At 42.5% G+C, this 20,989-nt stretch overlaps 1 protein-coding gene across 1 annotated transcript in view; it reads left to right on the forward strand.

The window, feature by feature from the left end:
- Positions 1-20,989, forward strand: part of TNR (tenascin R) — a 203,017-nt gene that overhangs the window by 103,460 nt on the left and 78,568 nt on the right. The window lies entirely within an intron of this gene.

A 20,989-nucleotide genomic window follows, 5' to 3' on the forward strand; every position in this document is an offset into this window, starting at 1 on the left:
GGTGAGGTCCGGCTTTCTGGTGTGAAGCCAGTGGCCACCCTAGGTGTGGCCAGCACTGCAAAGCTGAAGAGCTGAGGTGAACTAAAGGGTGTGGCCTGCACTGGAAAGCTGAATTGCTGAGGTGCACTGAGGGGTGTGGCCTGCACTGGAAAGCTGAAGAGCTGAGGTGCACTGAAGGGTGTGGCCAGCACTGGAAAGCTGAAGATCTGAGATGCACTGAAGGGTGTAGCCAGCACTGGAAAGCTGAAGAGCTGAGGTGCACTGAAGGGTGTAGCCAGCACTGGAAAGCTGAAGAGCTGAGGTGCACTGAGGGGCGTTGCCGGCACCGAAAAGCTGAAGAGCTGATGTGCCCTGAGGAGTGTAGCCAGCACTGCAAAGCTGAAGAGCTGAGGTGCACTGAAGGGTGTGGCCAGCACTGCAAAGCTGAAGAGCTGAGGTGCACTGAAGGGTGTGGCCTGCACTGGAAAGCTGAAGAGCTGAGGTGCACTGAAGGGTGTGGCCAGCACAGGAAAGCCGAAGATCTGAGATGCACTGAAGGGTGTAGCCAGCACTGGAAAGCTGAAGAGCTGAGGTGCACTGAAGGGTGTAGCCAGCAGTGGAAAGCTGAAGAGCTGAGGTGCACTGAAGGGTGTAGCCAGCACTGGAAAGCTGAAGAGCTGAGGTGCACTGAAGGGTGTGGCCAGCACTGGAAAGCTGAAGAGCTGAGGTGCACTGAAGGGTGTGGCCAGCACTGGAAAGCTGAAGAGCTGAGGTGCACTGAAGGATGTAGCCAGCACTGGAAAGCTGAAGAGCTGAAGTGCACTGAAGGGTGTAGCCAGCACTGGAATGCTGAAGAGCTGAGGTGCAATACGGACAAATATAGGGCATGATTTGCAATGTGTGGCCACATGAATCTGCAAAAAATATGGGTGTGTGCATCACCCCATTGAAAGGAGTGGGTCAGTGTGCAAAAAATGTGGATAGCACACTAATGACAAATACAGTCATGTGCACTCACCCTTAGAGGAAACAGTGAACACCCCGAATTCTACGTGCCAGGGTTTCAAGCTGTATTGCACTGTGATATTGCATACAATGTTAGCCTATGAGAATGGATGACAAGACTTTTGTACATGTGATATCAGGCATCCGCTATGTGGATTTTAATTTTTTATTTTTATTTTTGCAATTATCACAGAAATCTCATTGCAGACCTACCAGTTTTATCTTGTGCCTTCAAATGCGGCTCACATATGGCGAGCGACTCTGCGGTGCAATCCTGCAAGAGAAAGCAGCACAACATATATAAGTATCTGTTATACGGCAATTCCTGTTTACGATACTGTTGTGTAGCTTGCTGTCACTTTGGCTTCGGGGAAGTTTAGAAATAACTTTACATTACTATATTATTACTTTTCAGAAGGAAAACCGAACTACAAACCTCTAAGCATTGCACATAAGTATCGCCTGACATATATACCCTTGTAATCTCCGGAGAAATCATTCACAGGGTAGCACTCACTCACAGATTGATCCCTGGCTTGCTTTGTTGAGGGGTCTGAGTAGCAGATATTTGGGTCCGCAGGTATAATTATGAAATTGCGCTGTCATGCCGTTTTGCTACTCTTAAAGTGATCTTGGAGTGTTCTTACACCAATCTGACTTTTCTCCTGACAGGTCTAATATTTTTTTCTTCTAAAATCAAGTCACTCTGCATCTATATATATATTTGGGGCTGTAGCACGAGGGACATCAGCCATGACATTTTACATATTAATGGTTTAAAATTATAGGCAGGGGAATATAGTGGGACATGTTTTCTACAACGGACTTGATACCCCCCGTCATATATTAGGTGCATCCTCCACTAGTCCATGTGCAGCGAGCCCCCGGTGGGAACCGGTGTCGAGGATGGGAGTGGCCCTGATGTAGTGTTGCAGCTGTTGTCACGGTGTCCAACCTCTGGCCTTTGCTCACTGGGGTTCGATGCAGCGAACAGATTGATGAAGATGAATGAGGCCAGACTTGAAACATAATAAAGTTCTTTTACTAAGTGCAACTTGAACTTGTAAATGTAAACCGTTTCAGCAGACTTTATTTTCAAGTTCCTTCTGCCACCAATTGAGGAGGTATGGTGGCAGGCGGATGTGGTGGTGATGACTGCATAAATTTGCAGGGAATTGGTGCTCTATGAGCTGCTTCCTCACTCCTTCTGGCTGGAGAGGGTCAAACGCATCCCCTCTCCACCTGACTCTCCTCTCCACCCCCCACCCTTGGCAGTAAGTCAGCCTAGCCCACTTCTTCCAAAGTGTAGGGAGGGGGATGGAATGGTAAGTTCCATTCCTATGCAGAACATGGCCAGGCACACTCCACACATCCACTGGTGAACCAGGTGTATTACATGTTATATATTCTCATTGTTATACATGTCCCATTTTAGATGAAAGGCACATGGAATACAGTAACCTGGTGCAAAAAATATTAATGCCCCTACTCTGGGCTATTACAAATGTGGCAGCTTTGAGACGCCATTGTTTTCTGTCTTTATCTAGATCACAAACCTGGTGTAAATAAAGATAAATGTGCAAGTCATGCCCCCTCCTCGCCCGCAATATGCTCCCTCTTTGGAAATTGGTGAGAGTCGCTTAGATCCATGAAATAATAAAGCAGGTAACATGTGCTGTAGAAATCCTGCAATCACTTAAGCTGCATTCACATGCACGTTTTCAGAACCAGTTAAAGTCTATAGGGCTATCCACATGGCCATTTTTTTTAATGGCTGGTAAACAGCGGTCATAAAAAAATAGGACATCACGGGCAGACGACCCACATTAAAATCAATAGATCCATTTTTTTTTTTTTTTTTAAACAAAATTTTATTTATTTTATTCAAAATAAATTCTCTTACATAACATTTTCACTGCATGTCACAGAGCTTTGTATAGAGTATACATTTTACATTTTAAAATATCAATCATAATGTAAAGACATCAAGGTAGAATATTCAGTGTGATACATGTTTTGCAGAGAAAAAGAAAATTATAAATAGAAAGCAAGAAAACATATATATAACGTTTAATAAAACCCCTCCCTCCCTAGCCCTCCCACCCCAAGCTCCAGGATGTCTGATCCTTCATCCCCCTTCTCTTACTGTATTAACAATACAATATATTTCAAGTATATGATGATGCATTATGTAATCTCTAGTTGCTTATAGACAATCTCCCTATGCTCCCATTCATTACCGCCTTTGAATACCACTCCGTATACCTAAAGGATGCCATCAGCTCTCCGACATCGCCCCGTGAGAGGTGTTTTTCAATAAAGGTTTGCCATTTACGAAAGAAACCCTTTGTCTTTTTTTCCTTTTGGTGCTCCGTGTCTAGTTTGTCTATATACATAAAATGGGACATCTGGGAAATTAATTCACTGACTTGAGGGATACTTGGTTTAAGCCAATTGTTTAAAAGGCCACGGAGAGATGTCAGAAGAGCAACTTCCACTATCAACTTAGGTTTAGAGGCTTCATCAAATATATGGAAAAGGAATGTCTCCGGACTGTAAGATAGAGTTTCCCCCCACGTACCCCTGATCCAATCAGACACCTCCATCCAGAAAGTTTGGACATGTGCACACTCCCAAACACAGTGTAGCAAGTCTGCTCGATCTGCATCACACTTCGGACATTTAGTTAAGTAATCTAGTTTAGGAGTTTTTCTTAAGATATTAAATGCATAGATCGCTGAGTGCATAAGGCGAAAGTGTGATTCTCTCCACTTTTCACAGGGCACTGCCTTACAAACTCTCATCCACCCCGTCAACACCTTTTCCACTGGCAAGGATTTTTTAAGTTTCCTCTCCCATTTCTTAAAAAGGCCGGCAACCACTTTTTTGTCTGCAGACTCTCTCATATTGCTATATATAAACTAGTACATGGATTGCAGGATAAAACTTACCAGGAAAGGTTAAAGGACCTTAATATGTATAGCTTGGAAGAAAGAAGAGACAGAGGGGATATGATAGAAACTTTTAAATACATAAAGGGAATCAACTCGCTAAAGGAAGAGAGCATATTTAAAAGAAGAAAAACTACCACAAGAGGACACAGTTTTAAATTAGAGGGGCAAAGGTTTAAAAGTAATATAAGGAAGTATTACTTTACTGAGAGAGTAGTGGATGCATGGAATAGCCTTCCTGCAGAAGTGGTAGCTGCAAATACAGTGAAGGGGTTTAAGCATGCATGGGATAGGCATAAGGCCATCCTTCATATAAGATAGGGCCGGGGGCTATCCATAGTATTCAGTATATTGGGCAGACTAGATGGGCCAAATGGTTCTTATCTGCCGACACATTCTATGTTTCTATGTTTCTATGTGGGAAATAGAGTGTCTACCGTCCCCATGTGTTAATGAAAATGCTAGGGACTGATTTGTACATTCGTTAGAGACATCTAGTAATCTCTGTTTACAGAAGTGCATAAGCTGTTGGTAAGCCAAAAACTGGGATTTTTCAAGGCCAAATCTGTCACATATCTCCGGAAATGTTAGATATCGTTTCTCAGACAAATGAAGCACATCCAAGAGTCTGTGTATTCCTTTGGACTTCCAAATCCTAAACATTTTGTTTTGAGCCCCTAAGGGGAACTCTGGATGTTTCCATAGTCCCAGGTATCTAGACACCAGGAAAGATTTCTTGGATAACTTACGTACCTCTTTCCATGTTACCATGGTGTCTTTTAATATCAATGAGTGTCTTAGATAGGGTGGAAGTGTCCGTCTCCTAGTATGTAACAGATTCAACAATGGCCAACCACCAGCCAGTTGCTGTTCCAGTGAGGTGTTTGAATAGTGGTGAGATCCATGCGCCCAATCTAGGCAGTGTCTGAATAAACAAGCTAGATTATACAATCTTATATTTGGGATGTTCAAACCCCCCTGATGTCTAGGCAACATTAGTTTAGATAGGGACACTCTAGGTTTTCTCCCAGACCATATAAAGGATGTGAACATGGATTGTATACCTTTAATATCAGAGTGTTTCAAAAGTAGCGGCAATGTTTGCATGGGGTACAAGAGTCTAGGGAAGCATATTATCTTAATTAGGTGACTTCTGCCCGTTAGAGACAATGGCAGGTTTTTCCACCTTTCTAAATCATTTTTTATTGCTTTGAATAGTGGTATGTAGTTTAAAGCATAAAGTGATTCAGGGGTTCTCCCTATTTTAATACCCAAGTATTTAATATATGCAGTAGCTATTACTATTTGACTACATGACTCTGGTAGCTTAAATTTTGGCGAGGGAGGTCTCAATGTGAGCAATATACATTTGTCCCGGTTCATTTTAAAGCCTGACACCGGTCCAAAAGATGATAACAGTTGTAACACTTTTTCAAGGTCCAACAACGGGTCAGCAAGGAAAATGAGTAGGTCATCCGCAAATAACGATGTACGCACTTCACTCTTCCCTACTTTTATACCCTGAAAAATATTCCCTTCCTCTAATAATCTGATCAGGGGATCTAGGGCTATATTAAACAATAAAGGCGAGAGGGGACATCCCTGACGTGTTCCTCTAGCTAAGTTAAAAGTTGCTGACAGGAATCCAGGAGTCGAGATTCTATCCCTAGGGTCACTATATAATGCAGAAATGAAGGTTCTGAATGGACCAAGAATCTGCATTTTGTCCATCACTTTGCCCAACCAATCCCATCTCACATTATCGAATGCCTTTTCCGCATCAAATGCAACTAGCGAAGGCATAGTTGATTTATCAGATTTCCCTCTCACTATATCTAGCACTGTGAGGACTTTGCGGATATTGGAGACCGCTGCTCTGTTTTTAATAAATCCCGATTGCGATGGGGATACCAAGTCAGGCATTATAAATGAAAGTCTGTCAGCCATTATTTTGGCGGCTAATTTTAAATCGACATTGATAAGTGAGATGGGACGGAACGACGATGGAAGCAAAACATCCCTTCCGGGCTTGGGAATCAATTTGATGTATGCTACATTATCAGAAGAAGACAAAGGTGATCCCGCAAGGATTCCATTGAAAACTTTTGTGAGAGGTTCTACTATTTCTCCTGCCATCATCTTGTAAAACTCTATTGAGTACCCATCAGGACCTGGTGCCTTATGCAATTTCGAGTTTTTAATTGCCCTCATAACTTCTGAGTCAGTAATGGGTGAGTTCAGAGCCTCTAACTGGGCCTGCGATGGCGAAGGGAGATTAGTGCACTTCAGAAAGAACTCGGACATTGGGTCAATCGGTCCAGGATCTTTATATAGCTTTGCATAAAAGTCACGTAAAACAGAAATTATTTTCTCTGGTTTTTGATGTATCTCGCCCCTAGAGTCAGCAATTGACGTTATGTGGTGTTGTCGCTTAGCATTTTTCACTAATGACGCCAAAAGTCTACCTGACTTATTCCCTTCTCTAAAAAACTTGGCCGTGGAGATTGACATGTCAATTTTTGCTTTTCTTTCATACCATAACTCGTAATTTTCCCTGGCTATTTTCCATTTTGCTTTATTTTGATCGGAGGGATTGGACATATGTTCAGTATATGCTGAACGAAGCAATTGACTATATTTTATCAATTCATGTGCTACTTTCTTTTTGATTCCCTGTGTGTATGCCATAATGCGACCTCTTAGCACCGCTTTAGCCGCATCCCAATAAATGGATGGTGAATCCTGATAGGAACCATTATCTCCCCTATACTCCCAGAACCAACCCCTAAGTAGATCTTCAAAATTCTCATCATGATATAAAAATTATGGGAATCTCCATAGAATGTCTGAACCTCTAGGCTGTTGTTCTGCTATATTTATAGAGATGGGGGCATGGTCAGATATGATTAAATCATGGATTTTGGTTCCTGTAATTCTACTAGATAGATTACCTGAGGTAAGAAGGTAATCGATTCGTGACCACGAGTCATGGGGATTAGAGTAGAAAGTAAATTCCCTACTGTCAGGGTTCAAAAGCCTCCAGGAGTCTATCAACGCCGTGTCCTCCATAAAGTTTACCAAAGCTCCTTCCATTATGGGCATCTTTTCCCTAGGTATCTTTGAGGATTTCCTATCTTCTTTCAAGGAGTATACAGCGTTGAGGTCTCCACCTACTACCTTTTTGGCAGACGCATCTTTGATAATAACCCCAGCCAAATCAGATAGGAAAGGCCTATTGTCTCCATTAGGAGCATAGACGTTATAAATCGTGAGTTCATCCGTTCCCAGCGAAATTCTTGCCATGCACCATCTCCCCTCATCATCACACGACCGATCTAATACAACAGAGGACAAATTTTTGTGTATTAGTATTAGGACCCCCGCTTTGCGGTTGACCGCTGCAGAGCCCAGCACAGCACCCACCCATGTCTTCCTCATTCTGTCATAATCCTCCTCTACTAAATGTGACTCTTGCAAGAGGGCTATATCGGCTCGGAGGTTTTTCAGGTGTCTAAGTATCTTATTACGCTTTTGAGGGGAGCACAGACCCTTAACGTTCCAGGAGACTATTCTCATGGAGGTCTCCACCGAGCGCTAAGTTGCATATGGAAGCGGGAAGAGATAGACATCCATTTATCAAGAGCAAGCAACATAACCCCATATCCCCCCAGAGAACAATAACAAAAAACGACATAACAGGTATTAAACTTAAGAGCTCTAGGCCCTAGATATGACCCAAAAGGCCATTTTCTGTTTTTCTGAGCCTTCACTTTTTTCCCCCATGTGTAAGCGAGCGACCAGAGCATTAAAATAGCGTGATCGCTCCACTCCCCAACCACCTTGTACCTATAGACGTACCTCCATCATCCAACCCAGCAAAACATTGATATTAGCTAACTCACCAAACCAGGCAGATCCTAATAACAGTTAGATTATATGACATGTTGTCACCAGACTAAATTATTGCATAACCATATTGCCATAATGTTGATGTGCCATACTGCTATGATAGATCTGCCCCTCGAATTCAAGAGGACCGGGCCCTAGAGATTAGGTAGAACTTGATCATCTCTACAAGAGCGAAATCGCTCCCGGTCTCCCCCGTTTCAAGAGGCCAATCCCACATCATGTCAGTTATATCACTTTGCAGCCCAAGTTTCCTCATGACTCTATACAGTGAAATACATTTACATGTCTTCAGGTAAGTCGTCAAATCAGTAAATCCTATTCATGATATAATGACCAGATATGCTGGTGTGGTGTATCCACCCTCTACAATCATAGAAACCGGGCCCCAGGGATTAAATGGACTCTGGTTATCCCCACAGGAGCGAAATCGCCCCCCGGCTTCTCTTATATAGAAGGCTGGACCCCCAAACAATCATACCGGTATTAGCGCTTTTCAGTCCACGCTTTTATCCTGGACCTGTATGGTAGAATGTAGTGCAGAACTTAGACGCCAGCTCATCTTGTCTCGCGCTGCTGGCTTGAACCGGCTCGGCCTGCATATGAACGTTCATGTGATCCCTGCATCGGCGGATCATTTGTTAGTTCACTTGGTCTCCCGTCTCGATCACGGTGTCGCGGCGATCTCTGTAGTCCCCGAGGAGATGACGCATTTCTTTCCAGGGAGTTGGACGCCTCATCAGGGGAATGATAAAGCGTGGAGGAGCCATCTGGGCGGTATATTCGCAATGAAGCCGGGTAAATCAATGCAAATCTTATATTCTTGTTATGTAGCTGGGTACAAATCGGGGAAAAAGCTTTCCGCCTCCTAGAAACCTCCGCAGAATAGTCCCCAAACAACAAAATTTTTGCCCCTCTCAATATAATAGGGCCTTTGCGTGCTTTGTACACTCTGAGGATGAGTTCCTTGTCGGAATAGTCCAAGTACCGCATGATGACCTGCCTAGGTCTGGCGGGCTGACGGTCGTCGCTGCGGTTATTCGGGCCCACTCTGTGTGCGCGTTCTACCTTGCAATGGCGCGAAATTCCCAGGATGCCGGGCAGTTCACTCTCACATATGGCCATTAGGTCTCCCGCCGGAATCGACTCTTGTAGCCCCACCAGCCTCAGGTTATTGCGTCTGGAGCGATTTTCCAAATCCTCCACTTTCTCGCCCAATCTTTTATTCTCTGTGAGAACTTTATGTAGCTTGTGCAGGATCGACTCTGCAGTGTCCTCCATCACTTGTACTCTGGATTCGGCCACATCCAGTCTGGCGTCGTGTTGTTGCACAGTATCTTGTAACTGCTGCATCACATGAGTGACCGAAGTGGCCAGAGTTTCCCGCAGGTCTGGAGCTAGGTGGGCAGCCACTTCCACTGCGAGTGCTTTGAAATCAATATATTTTATCAGGGAGTCCGGCATAACATTCTGTACCTCGTTCCCCTCTGTTAGATGCCCAGTCTGGGTTTGGGTCCCGGCCACTTCCGCAGCGTCTGGGGTCGGCGCCATGCTGTTAGATGTCTCGTCTTGCTGCGGCGGCGACGAAAGTACTCTGCCCTTCAGTTTTTTGCCCATGTTCACAAGGTAACGATCCATGCAAGGTGGTCGCACCTTATGGTCCCTCTCCTCACTGCAGGAAGAAGGATGCACAGGCAGTTTGTCACGATTTGTGGTGGGTAGCCGGGGAGCTTCACTTCCAAGCGACTTCACATGGCGGCGCCGGAACCGGAAGCCCAATAGATCCATTTTTAATGGGCGTTTAGTGTTACAAATGGGTGTGCTGTGGGAAGAAGGACCTTTTCAGGGGTACTCACCTCACTACTTGCATATGAAGGAACACTCACTCTGCATTAGAGGCAGCAGGACCTGTTGACATCACATGATCACATGGGGAGCATAAGGTCCTGCTCCCTCCAGTGTGGAGCGAGTGTTCCTGCTCATTCAAGTGGTGAGTTGAATATTTTTTTTGTCAGCACCAGCAGAATGAGGAGCACTAATGGGGGCATTATTTATACTGGGGGTACTATGGGGGCTATTACTTATACTGGTGGGCACTAATGGGACCATCATAGATACTGGGTGCACTAAGGTGGCCATTATAGTTACTGATGCACTAAGGAGGCTATTATAGATACTGGGGGAACTATGAGGGCCATTAATTATACTGGGGGAGCACTAAAGGGGCCATTTTAGAAACGGGGCAGTAAGGGGTTCATTATAGATATTGGAAGCACTAAGGGGCCCATTATAGAAACGATGCACTAAGGGGGGCATTATAGATACTGGAGAACTAAGGAGGGCATTATAGATACTGGGGGCTATATGGGGGCCATTAGAGATTATTGGGGCACTGGGTGGGCCATCAGATGTCTAGAGGGTTTGTTCTCTTAAAAGGCACCTTTACTTTTCAAATGGGATTTCCACCCAATGAAAAAACAAGGAAATAGAAGAGTACATGCAGAGAGATGGTGAAAGATAATAAGCAGAAAGTGAACAGTGAGTTTTTGAGGTTGATGTCTCCCCCTCTCTGTCTAACCAGAGAGTGTTATATACCAATTTTCAGGGCAATTGGAACAACTTTGGTTCAGGTAAAATCAATTCAGAACTGCACTTTTTGACAAATTTTTCAAACCTAAAATGAACAAAATCTCAAAAGGTTTGCTTATCTCTTGTTGAAAGCAAAAGAAAAAAAAATGGGCAAATGTAAAGATCTGAGTGTTTTTAACAAAAGGACAAATTGTGATGGCTCAGTAAGGGTTACTGAGTATGTTCAAGATGGAAGATCTTGTGGTGTGTTTCCGGTATGAAGTGATATTTAGCACCTAAAATGGTCTAAAGAACGACCACCGGTGAACTGATCACAAGGTAATGAGTGCCCAGGGTTCATAAATATACAGTACATGGGGAGCAAAGTTGATGAAAAATGTACTGCTGACTATGATAGAAAAGTATCAGGACACACAGTACATTCCACTGAAGACTGATCAGAGTGCCCATGCTGACCTCTGTACACCACCAAAAGAGCCTACCATGGCCACAGAGCATCAGAACTGGACCATGCAAAGGAAGAATGTGGCCTGGTCTGATGAATCACATTTTCTTTTACATCATGTGGACTACTCCATATACCTATACTAAGGGAATGGATTTAGAATTCAAAAAACATATGATTTAAATCAGTCTGGGGAAAAAACAGAGCAACAAGTCAATGTGAGGCTGAAGAAACAACAAGAGGGATTTAAAGTGCTGTATTTCCAGTGATTTCTGCTAGACAGCCTCCACCAAGACATTGCTTATGGGATTCTCATGTGTCTGTACGCCTGAGTGACCAGGAGAATGTGTCTCCAGCAGCAAGAATGAAAAATACACACATAAGGGAGGAGATAAGAAAGTCTTATTATATCCTCTATACATCCAAGTGGATAGCATCGCTGCTTAGACGGCAGGCAGGTCAGGAGGAAAGGAAGTCGGGATATTGCCTGTCTCCATGTGATATTAGAAGATAGAGGAGTCTTATACCCGGCTGTTGTGTCTTATAAAGATTAATGGTGCTGTCAGCTCTTCATTGAGACTGAGCGATGGCATCAGATAATCTACTTCAATACACATATCTACACCTTCTTGGCTTTACCTGCATTTAGGTTGGGATTTTGCGCTTTAAACGTGTTTTCATCCAGAGGAATTGGATTATATGTTGGTTTAATATGAGGATTTATCTTCTATATGGCCACTCTGAGAAACAGGATACTTAGGGAGGCTTTGCTGAAAAATGTTTTTTTCTTACATGCTCTATGTTTAATGTCACTATACTTTTCAGACAATTCAATTTCATTTAATATAGAATAGTGTATTTACAAAATTCTATATCACTTCATTAAAAAAATCTGCCTGCATCCACCTGAAAAAAGCTGTAAAGTCATGGCCACTAAGGGTCTCAGTTCCACCTAAATTTGCAGTCCATTGCCTATTGTCAGTCAAGATCTGTCTCTAATAACAGAGATACGGAGCTATCCAAGCTCCTGAGCCTGATAGAAGAACTGCTTCTACACTGCTTCTGAAGAGCAGAGAAGCTCCAGTGTGTCTGTAAGTCTGATTCCCCCCTCAGCAGTTTCCTGAGCTCCCTAGAAGAGAACAAACACAGTGGGAAGTAAGGAAAAGTGAAGTCACTGCATACAGTTCTGGCAGATTCCACTCCCTGCTTGTGAGAGAAATGCATCTAGCTGCAGCACAACAGGGAATAATATGGCTTAAAAAGATATTAGGGAAGCCCCAAAAAAACTGCTCCTTCACAGTTTTTATTCCACAATGAAGCACAGCCATTATGCAACCACTTTTGAAAACTCAGGTACACTTTAAGCTAATTGGATGAAATTACAAAAAATAGGCATTTCCTCCAGGAACAGCACCATTCTTATCCCTGGGCTGTGTGTGGTATTGTAGCTTAGCACAATTCAGTTGAATAGGCCTGAGATAAAATAGGGCACAGGCCATGAACAATATATATATATTGGTTTATATCAAGGATATGCCTTATATATGGCCAGTTTGAGACATAGGCTACTAAGGGAAACGTGGTTAGTAATAAAATCAGTTCTTTTTTTATTTTCTATGTCTAGTGTTGTTTTAAACTAGTTGTATGAAATTAGAAAAAAAGTGGCTGCATTTCCACCAGACACAGTGCTACCCTTATCCTTTTCAAATGAATAGCCAATAGATCCAATAGACAACAGTGGCGCTTTTTCGGGGAGGGGGGGGGGAGTGAGTAAAGTGAAACTGCAATACCAGACACAGCCCATGGACATGAGTGGCCCTATTTCTGAATAAAGTATAAAGAAGGCAGACCTGCAATACAAGAACAGTCTGTGAACAAGAGTACCCTGTGCCTGGAAATCAGCTTTTCTTGATAGGCCTCCAGATTTCTTTCCATATTAACCTTAAAAATGGAACAGAGTTGGGGGCTCTTCTCAATTGAGTAAGCATGGCCTATATATTGCATGTTATCTAATCATTATCGTATTTCAACAGGCATCAGCTAATCAAATTTCCCAATTACCATCTAGCCACTTCACGCATCAAATTATTCGCTAAGCAACCTCTGAAGAATATCTTATGTCTTTCAAAGTTTGTTTAACGAATAATTTGAGATACTAATCTTAATCTACCTTCCAAGATATGACAGCTCTGCTAAATAAGATTATACAAAAATGTAATATTGTACAGTACTGTTCAGACATCAGAGACCACGATTTTGTTCATTTTCAGTCAACGCGACCATTAAGTACTAGTTATTAATCCTTTAGCTTCAGGAAAAATGTGGGAACAAAATAATTAACAACAAATACAAAGAAACCTCAACACCTAAAATTGAATAGGCTTTTGTCTTTATTGCAATTTCTGTTCTTTTGTGGGGTTTCTTTTTGTCTCTTACAAAGAATGCTGCAAGGAGGCCTTCATAGTCCATACACATTAGATGGTTGGCCAGTCCAGCTGAAATTGGCAGATTTGACCAACATACATGTTGGGCGCCACAGTCCTTAAGTCAGAAAATTCTTCCTACCTCCTCAAGTTAGATATAAACATTTTCAATAACGTCAAGGTCTGGTAGATGGCCACACATTTTGATTCATAGTTGAACTTTGTTGAAGGAATAATCATCTGGTAATCAATCGTTCTGCAGACACAGCCTTACACATTTTTGTCCATATTGGCCCTTAAAGTCGTTCAAACTGGCCATAAATGTTCAGTGGCAGCGAGTGAAGGACAAGCAATCTTTCTAGGGATGTTGCATCAAAAAGAAAGATCATTCATCCATGATCGATTTGTTATTTGAACAAAACATTTTTTTATCCAACAATCAGATGAAAATTTCAGACAAAGCTGACCTCTTTTCAGACAATAGTCTGTCATCGGTCAGCTGAAACAATAGTTTTAATTGAAATCATCCATTTTGATCAACTTTAGACTACTTTAAAGGGGTATACTAGAATTTTACTGTTGATGGCCTAGCCTCAAGATAGACTATCAATATCTGCTTAGCAAGGGGGCAATATCTTGAACCCCCAGAGATCTCCAGTACTAGGATTAATGCAGCAATTACCAGCTCCATCCATTGTGTAGTTCCAGCCCTGGAGCTACTCTGAAACAGCTGATTGGTTGGAGTGCAGCGATGTGATGTCCTGAGGATAGGCCATCAATATTAAAATCTTGGAATACCCTTTTAAGATTGGCTAGTCTATTGTTTTGAGAAGACCGGGGTCTTTTTAAAAAATTAACCATTCTTAATTGATCTTGATGGCAGTTCAAGATCATTCCAAAGGTCTTGAAATGAGACCAGTCAGTCCGTGAAGCTTCATCCGATGTCTAGTTGGTTTTCTAATGCAAATTGTCTTCTGTTATATCTATTCACTTCTCTCAGGAATGTTTTTTTGACAATCATACAATCTCTCAGACCAATATTGTTCTCCTCTCAAACTGGAAAGATGGACACGTGAATGGAGCTAGATTTTCTCCTGACTCTTAGCTTAGTTTTGAGTAATGATGGTGGCATTGTTCATGGTCTACCAAGTCTTTGACAGTTCACAGTCCAATTTTCTCTTTGTCTTAAATAACATTTGGAACTTCACTGTAACTCCAGCTTTTTTCACTTCTTTTCCTTTGACTTTCCTTGTCCTGATATGCATGGATTAGTTTATATTCAATCGCCTCTAAAGGCTCTCCTTTAGCCATGCTGTATTTGGCAAGTTGCTTGAGTGTATGTTAAAACCCTGTTACACTGAGCGATTTTCAGGCCAATTATTGGGAAAAAAGCATTCATAGGTGATATGAAAGATGCCTGGCTACATCTCCCTGTGTAATCAGAGATGTGCTGCAGATAATCAATAGAACTGAATTTGGGAAGAACCACTGTGGTAGCAATCATTTTCACCCATGTACTTTGCATTGGGCAGTGTAATAGACTGATGCAAATGAGCACTGGTCAATACACTTATTGACTCCACTGACGATAGTCCTGCCCAAAGTGTTGCAGACTTTTGTGTAATTATTTGCCGGCATTTATAGGGGTTGCCCGAAATCACAATATTGCTGGCCTATCCTTAGGACAGGCCATCAATATCCAACTCTTAATAATAAAGCGATTGTGCAAAGTTGGGGTGGGGTTGGCATACCTCCCCTTTTGTGTAGACCTGCAAAGGGAAGCATAGTTACCTGCTTCCTGATCCTTGATCCTGCACTGTCCGGCCTCCGCTTTGCTCCACTCATATGCCTTGATGTAAACTTCCATTTTGATGCCTCGGCAGCCAATCGCTGGTTGCAACGGTTAGCTGCTCTCCTGCGCCATGACATATGGTCGCATGATGCAAGGGGAGCAGGTCACAACTGCAGCCAGTGATTGGCTGCAGCAGTGTCAAACTGGAAGTTTACATCCTGTGAGGGGTTAGCTCTTCACCAGGGGTCATTTACACAAGTATCTTCGCAAGACACTAAGTTTAAGGTTCAAACATCGCTTTTATTTGGCACCTCAGCAAAGCAAACATAAATCATACAAAATAAACACCTGCCCGGCTGGGCTCTAACTAAACAAGGTATCTTCCTACCTTACTTAAAGCACCATTCGCACACGGTAATTACAAGCGGCTTTCCCAGCCCAGTGTCTCACAGTCGCCTGGCTGTACAGAGCAATGTTCACACATGGTCTCACATCCAGTACCTTTATGGGGGAGTGTGGCCCAGTAGTCCCTCCAACTCCGGCCTCGTGACCCTTGCGCCCAGGCTCCCCCAATGCTCCAGCTAGCACCTAGTCCCGTGGTCCCTCAGCCAGCCCGGCTGAGACCACTAATAAAGAGCCTCCAGCAGGACCCTGTTGCACAATGAATCTCCTTCCCCTAGACTGACACCCTGGGAGATGCTTTATGCCAGCCCCAGCACCTCCAGCTGGTCTCACCTGTGGTGGAATAGGGGTGTGGACCGCATTATCCACCCCTTCCTTGCCTCTCACCTCTATGAGATCTGTCACTATATCACAATCCAGAGACCCAAGCTTAGCAGCAGAGGCTGGAGATCACAGGGGCTGGAAGTCATCGTCTGACTCTGGAAGAAGGTAAGTATGCTTTAATTTGTAGCTCTGCCCACAAGGGGGGGATTTGCAAAGTTTTAAAATGTGTATAATTTTTTTTAGACTTACTAAAAAGATAATAATCTTGAGTAGCACCCCACCTGCTCAGCTTTCAGGATAGATTATTTTAATTTTTTTAGTTACTGGACTTTCTAGTAGGTGAGAATTGTCTAGTTTCTTAGCTTTCCTCTTGGCTCAAGATATCCCAAAATACTCGGTGTGAGATGACCATTTTTGAAAATAACACTTTAGCAATACACTGTCGGGCATTTTGGGTCGAATGTCTTAAACCAAGAGGAAAGGTAAGCAAGGGCACATCTGGCCAACTGGAAGAACTTCTGATTGGCCTGTCCCTCATAAGTGTCCAGGGACAATGGCGGTTCTCATAGGTACACAGATCTACTCAACTCATACTCAATGCACAGCTTTATGCTGCTAAAGGAGTTGGCTGTTTTGAACAGAAATAATTCATTTTTCCTGCACATACAACCATTGAAAAGATAGAGTAGACTGCCTTGATCTAAGTTAAATGCTATATTAAGAAGCAGCTGAAAGTGTTGACCTGATTATATGAAATGTTATTGTATTCCTGACAACTGTGACTGGTCTTGATGGTGCGGTAGCATAAGGAATGCCGGTACTGGTATAAATTGTCTATTTTGCAATGTATGGTGTATTAAGCGCCTCGGAGAGACATGAGCAGAACAGGAGAGAAAACCATTTATCAAGATCCTGGATCATATTCCTCGTTACAGTACATAGTACATTGGCTCACGTTGTGAACATCATCTTGTATGATTAATGACCTTGTGGTATAAAGCTGCTCACCCAGATTGTCAGCGAAAGATTTATCTCAAAATCTAACAGGACTTTAATTTGTTTTCAGCAGTTTTTTTTAACTATTCTTGATATTTCAACTTTCTAAAAATATATCCGCTTTCACATTACAAAAGGTTCTCAACAGTACTTTGAAGTATTAGTGAGTGTGGAGCGACCATGTCATAAATCAATGAGACAGAATTCATTAACTTTCCTGACATTACCGTCTTTAATTCATAAACTACGTCAGATGACATCATGGTATTTCATCTCCTCTGTTCAAGGCTTGTTTCATCATTTCCTTGTGTCTATATTATGGATATATAAGAGATGTTGTCTTATGAAGAAGGCCCATCGATTAGCTGATCACGATGGATCTCTAGCCCCTGATGGTCATCTGTTACCCTGCTATGCAGTTTCTCTGCAGTGGCCACTACAGGGGACATGTAGTATTACAAGGCAGCCACATGGAAAACTTTATAGATCTTATAATATAAAATGTCTCTAAAAATATTGTTAAATACAGTCCTGATCAAAAGTTTAAGACCACTTGAAAAATGGCGAAAAATCATATTTTACATTGTTGGATCTTAACAAGGTTCCAAGTAGAGCTTCAACATGCAACAAGAAGAAATAGGAGTGAGACAAAACATTTTTTGAGCATTCAATTAATTGAAAATAACGATTAAACTGAAGCAGGCTGTTTTTCAGCTGATCAAAATTTTAGGACCACATGCCTTTAAAAGGCCAAATCTGTGCAAAGATGTGTATTCATTGTCATTTTCTGTCAGGTAGTCACACGTTGTGATGGCAAAGGCAAAAAAACTCTCCCTTTTTGAACATGGTCGGGTTGTTGAACTGCGCCATCGCTGCTGAGGTGGGACGCAGTAAGACAGTCATTTGGAATTTCTTAAATGATCCTGAGGGTTATGGAACAAAAAAGTCAAGTGGAAGACCCCAAAAAATTTCATCAGCACTGAGCCGGAGGATCCAATTGGCTGTCCGTCAAGACACTGGACGATCCTCGACCCAAATTAAGGCCCTTACTGGTGCTGACTGCAGCCCCGTAACCATCAGACGGCATCTGAGACTAAAGGGCTTCAAAAACAAACGTCTTCAAAGACCTCGTCTCCTTGAACGCCACAGAACTGCTCGTTTGGACTTTGCAAGAGAGCACCAAACATGGGACATTCAAAGGTGGAAGAAAGTTTTATTCTCTGATTAATTTTTTTTTAACCTTGATGGTCCTGATGGTTTCCAACGTTACTGGCATGACAAGCAGATCCCATCTGAGATGTTTTCTACTCGCCACAGTGGAGGGGCGCCATAATGGTCTGGGGTGCTTTTTCCTTCAGTGGAACAATGGAGCTTCAGGAAGTGCAGGGGCGTCAAACGGCCACTGGCTATGTCCAGATGTTGCAGAGAGCATTCCTCATGACTGAGGGCCCTCGTCTGTGTGGTAACGACTGGGTTTTTCAACAGGACAACGCTACAGTACACAATGCCCGCAGGACAAGGGACTTCTTCCAGGAGAATAACATCACTCTTTTGGCCCATCCTGCGTGTTCCCCTGATCTAAATCCAATTGAGAACCTTTGGGGATGGATGGCAAGGGAAGTTTACAAAAATGGACAACAGTTCCAGACAGTAGATGGCCTTCATGCGGCCGTCTTCACCACTTGGAGAAATGTTCCCACTCACCTCATGGAAACGCTTGCATCAAGCATGCCGAAACAAATTTTTGAAGTGATAAACAATAACGGCAGAGCTACTCATTACTGAGTTCATGTTTGGAAGTTAGATTTCTGTTTTGGGGGGGTTTTTTTTTTTTTTTTTGGAGGTGTGGTCCTAAACTTTTGATCAGCTGAAAAACAGCCCGTTTCAGTTTATCCGTTGTTATCATCAAATTGAATGCTCAAAAAATGTTTTGTCTCACTCCCATTTCTTCTTGAAGCTCTACTTGGAACCTTGTTAAGATCCAGCCATGCTAAATATGATTTTTTGCCATTTTTCAAGTGGTCTTAAACTTTTGATCAGGACTGTATATATAAAAAATATCTAGAGTAAAGCACTCCACTCTATCAATGCAAAAAAAATAAAAAATCACTGCTCTCTGCAGGGGTATAGCTATAGCGAAAGCACTTTCTACACGTTCCGAACTCAGCAGGTGCCCACCCGGAAAGAGGACTGAAAGATTTTATTGTCAGGGCCCCCTAAATAGTATTATAGAATGACATTATATAACGTGACAGTATATACAGTGACATGACATACAGTATATACGTGTAGGAAATGGATGGAGCGGCTGCCTGGTCTGGTCTGAGAGAGGGATCTTGACTAGCTGCAGGAGTGAGGGTTGCATGGGCGGAGGAGGTGGCTGGGGTGTGGTGTTTAAAAATTTGTGGTCTAGTGAGTTTTAGTTATGCCATTGGCTCTTGGGTATATTTTTCTTTTTTTTTTTCTCTTTTTTTACTCACATTATCTGGGGGATTTCTCTCTTCCCATTTTGTGTGTGGGCAGCAGCTCTTCATTAAAATTTACGCCATTATTTTAAGTATAACAATGCAAAATTGTTGCTCTCTGGTCTAATTTTCAACGTTTATCTCTTTTTTTTTTTTACTCACATTATCTAGAGGACCTTTCTCTTCCCATTCTGTGGGTGGGTATCAGCTCATCAAGCGCCTGAAACCCCAGGAGTGCTTTGCACTCAGCTCTTGTTATAGAAAATAATCACACACATAGCACCAGAGGTAAAAGTAATAAGTAACACAATGGGATAGAGAGATATAGCTATATATTTCTATGAATTTAGAAGTAGGGATGAATGAGTTAAAGGTGTCTGGCCCGATTCATCTCTACACCGACACTGAGAGGAGTTGAGAGGTGCAAGGAAGCTTGTGATTAGTATAGAGCCAAGTTCTCTAAAATTTGATTCGGCTGTTTAGGCGAATTTTACAAAAAAAAATATTATTTCATCATGAAGTGCATTTCTTTGTAAATAGCGGGTGCAATGACAGGAAACGGCGATTGTGCCACTCCCCGTCATTGTACCCCTTAGATGCCACATTCATCTTTGATCGCGGAACCTGACTTTAATAGTTAGGTCTATAATATAAAATAAATAAATAAAATCATACTTACCTCATCCATTTGATTGGGAAGAGCCCCCCGCTGCCCTCTTGATTGAAGATCCAGCCCGAAATCTCGCACGACCTCCGGTCACCATGCATGGGATTTCACCGGATCTTTAATCAAGATGGTGACAGCGGGCTCTTCCCAATTAAATAGATGAGGTAAGTATGATTTTTTTTTTTTATTGTTTACCCCATTTCAAAGAAAATGGATTTGTTACCATGAAGCATGAGGAACTTTGGCTTTGCGGCAAATCAAATTTTCCCTGAAATTGGGATCGAAGTCCACTTTGTGCACTTCGATTCGCTCAACACTACTTGTGATAATCCACCACTGAATGCAGGACTAGGTGGACCAGAATTTTAGCTACAGGAGAAACAGGAGGGGAATCTCGCAAAGAGGAAAATATAATGAAACAATATTTTTATCCCATGTATGTTGCAATAATTCTTCATTTGAAATGCCCTATTCATGCATACAAGCAGGGGTGCACCTAGTCTTTCTGCTGCCTGAGGCAAAAATTGAAATGGTGCCCCCCCCCCAAGCCCTACTGGTAAAGGCAGTGGGAGCTCACCAGCCGCCTCACCTGGCCTCATTGGAGGTGTACCCTTGCATACAAGGAATACTTTTTTGTGGGATAACCTCTATGGACCATCTATAAAATGGGGAGGGGGCATTATGCTATGTCCACCAGGCAGAACAATTCATCTCTGGCTTCCAATTAACAGATCTGTTTGTAAGGTAGATATGTGGCTACTAAAGCCCTCATGTCATGGGGGAAACAATGGGTTAAAATTCCACTTGCTCAATTCTTGCTTCCCTTCATGGCAGACGTTGGGGTACAGTCAGGGACTCACTTCATTATGTCAATGGCAGCTAAGTACATGCAAATATTCACAAAAGAGATGATAGAAGTCTTAAACACAAGATCAGTTGATGTCACTTTTTTTTTTTTTTACAAAAAATAAATTCAATATACATCAAAAAGGATATGGCAGTGAAGCTCTAACATGCCACTTTCACGACATCAAAGAGAAGCAAT

The sequence above is a fragment of the Bufo bufo genome, chromosome 9 (assembly GCF_905171765.1).
Source record: "Bufo bufo chromosome 9, aBufBuf1.1, whole genome shotgun sequence".
Classification (NCBI taxonomy): domain Eukaryota; kingdom Metazoa; phylum Chordata; class Amphibia; order Anura; family Bufonidae; genus Bufo; species Bufo bufo.